At 38.0% G+C, this 2,458-nt stretch overlaps 1 pseudogene; it reads right to left on the bottom strand.

The window, feature by feature from the left end:
• Nucleotides 1-266: 266 nt before the first annotated feature.
• Nucleotides 267-1,158, bottom strand: LOC149154599 (vacuolar iron transporter homolog 2 pseudogene; annotated as a pseudogene).
• Between the last annotated feature and the right edge of the window lie 1,300 nt (nt 1,159-2,458).

Raw genomic sequence — 2,458 nt, 5'->3', positions numbered from 1 at the left:
TACATATATCATGCTAGAAAGCGATTATTGTCCCAAAATTTTAGCTAGAAAGCTCGGATTCACATGAATAGCGTCCTAATATTAGGCGCAAATCATTCCAGTCTCCACATACCTAATTCAGCTTTACATTACACACAAATCAAGACAATCCCACACAGATGTAGTCCCCGCATTAAAAAGTTCAGATGGCCCAAGATTTATAAAAGCATATTAAAGTGCTCAAATATGATTATAACGATGAGAACGACATGAAGTTCTTAGGTATCTGAAGGTACGTAAATTTGTGTCATGCAGTAGAAGCGCCAAACAGCTTAAGCAAACCGTAGGTTAGCAGCATGGCCATCCATCCTCCTATCAACACTCTCATACATCCCTTCACCATGGGAGACCGCCCACAGTAAGCTCCCACTGCGCCAAACAACGCAAGTGCCACGCTGGACGATACTCCCATCGTAACAACTCTGATAACGTAATCGGTAATAAATGCTGCAGAGAGTAAAGGTACAGCTCCTCCCACACAAAATGCAACGGCCGATGCACATGCTGCCCGGAAGGGGTTGGGAAGCTGCTCATCCTCACCATCATTTTTACAAATTAAAAGTTGAGGAGGAAGTGGTGTAGATGCAGCCAGGCTTGCTGTTGTATATGTAGTGGGAGAGGAAGAGAGGGAATTGCTACAGATCTGTACTTCAAGCTCTTCAGTGGACTTCTCCACAGCATTCAGCTTTTTTGCCCCTACTTGTGCGTCACGTTGGGTGTACACGGAAATGAATTCCCCAATCGCCATACTGCAGGCCCCGGCCACCAGTGCTGCTAGCCCTGATACGACCATGACCTTCGCATCTGATTTCACTGCTCCAATTCCCATCATTAACGACGCAATCGATACCAATCCATCGTTCGCTCCCAGCACAGCAGCCCGAAGACACTGGCCTCTCTGTTCGTAATTATCTCTACTTTCATCTTCTTTCACTTTCTCTTTTCGAATTTCTGGTATCGCAATGCTTAAATCATATTGTTCAGAGCACGGGGATGCCTCTGTAATCGCGGCTTCTTTTGTTATACAGTTCGTTCCCATTGCAGCCATTCGGCTGCGAAGATGATCACAGAAAGCGAAGCTGGAATTGAGAAGAAATGAGATCAAGACGCGAGGCAGAGGATTCCAGGGGCGCGTGTTCTCCACGCTGAGGGAGGTCTCTTTATGTACTTTTCATTTCTCAATAGTGACAGCCATTAACATACGCTACTTGCCGCCTTTTCCATGGCTGCCTTTCGCCCAAGAATATACGATACGTTGAGATGCGACTAATATATTTCTTAATGTTTTGGTAATGGCGTGTGATCGGCGTGAGCGTGGGCCATTTTGGCTGTATTTTCGCAGTGCGACGAGGCTTGGACAAGCAATCAGCCGAATATTTAAATCATCATGCTGCACAGATTTGCTATGTTCTTTTTAGCTGTAAGTGAACGATTAACAAGTAAAGAGGACTTTTTACTTGTCGCTAATTCTCAAAGCATCTTCTCTTAAACCAAATTTGGTAGAATTTTTTGCTGCGAATTTCATTCCGATGCAAGTGTCATTCCCACATTCCTTTATGATGGAAGTTCGTTTCATATTTGGGACAGTTTTTAAGGGTTTTAAATTTGTCGTTATTTAATTTTTAATGTTAATTAATTATTTTTGATAAAGTTAGATTTTTTGTTTTTGTTTATATATATATATATAGTTTGAAAAATATTAATTAGGTATAAATTTATCATGTCAAATATTTTATTTAAAATTATCTTAATTTTATATATATTTAAAATTAGATTTTTTTTTTTAATAATATTCACAAATTAAAAGTTAAGATGTATTCTTAAAGTAATTATATTTTTTTAGCTTTTTACATGTAATTAATTATTTGAAAAAATGTCATATGAATAAATGTCATATTAAATGAGTTGTGACTAATTGAAAAAAAAAAAATATCATATGAAATGAGTTGTGACTAATTGAAAAAAATATCTTATGAAATGAGTTGTGGTTTTTTTGGGCATGTGGTACTCTGTATTGTGAATCTCCATAGTTAAATGTATTACAACGCCTAACTTATGGCTTGGCTTGAGTGGCAGAGATAGAGGGACTTGAGTAGCAGCCATCGAAGAGAATGTAAGTCTTCAAAACCACCCTGGATGGCACCAGGTTTAACATGGTTGGATTTATTTACATGGAGTTTCTTGACTTGAGACCTTTACACTACAAAGTGAACACCTTCCATCCAGGTTTAACATGGTTGGATTTATTTACATGGAGTTTCTTGACTTGAGACCTTTACACTACAAAGTGAACACCTTACCACATACTCGAGTGGATAATTCATTCATTTTATAATAATATAGTTATAATTAATTAATTTTTATGATTTTTTTAATTTTTAACCACCTCAAATGGATTATGAAGTGTTTTGATGTTTAT

This window comes from Pinus tabuliformis, chromosome 9, assembly GCF_031772625.1.
Source record: "Pinus tabuliformis cultivar Carrire ecotype Pingquan chromosome 9, CPIR1, whole genome shotgun sequence".
In the NCBI taxonomy this organism is placed as follows: Eukaryota; Viridiplantae; Streptophyta; class Pinopsida; order Pinales; family Pinaceae; genus Pinus; species Pinus tabuliformis.
This window is presented reverse-complemented; position numbering and strand designations above follow the sequence as displayed.